The sequence below is a fragment of the Lathamus discolor genome, chromosome 5 (assembly GCF_037157495.1).
Source record: "Lathamus discolor isolate bLatDis1 chromosome 5, bLatDis1.hap1, whole genome shotgun sequence".
Classification (NCBI taxonomy): Eukaryota; Metazoa; Chordata; class Aves; order Psittaciformes; family Psittacidae; genus Lathamus; species Lathamus discolor.
The window spans coordinates 1,228,347-1,228,578 of NC_088888.1; positions in this window are offsets into that span (position 1 = coordinate 1,228,347).

Sequence of the window (232 nt, forward strand, 5' to 3'; positions counted from 1 at the left end):
AAAGCTCTAACAATTCCCGGTTTCTTCCCTCCGGGAACACGGGATGGGAGAGCGCCCGTGAGGGGACGGCTAGCGGGAAGCGGCCGGTCCTTGCTGAGGTACCCGACCCTGTGAGGCGGGGAGGAGAGGGGCCGGGGGCCCCCCGCGGCTTGCACGGCACCCCCCGCTCGCCTCCCCGCCCCGGAAAGCGGCTGCCGCAGGGGCCCCCTCACCGGCGGCGGAGGAGGAGGAG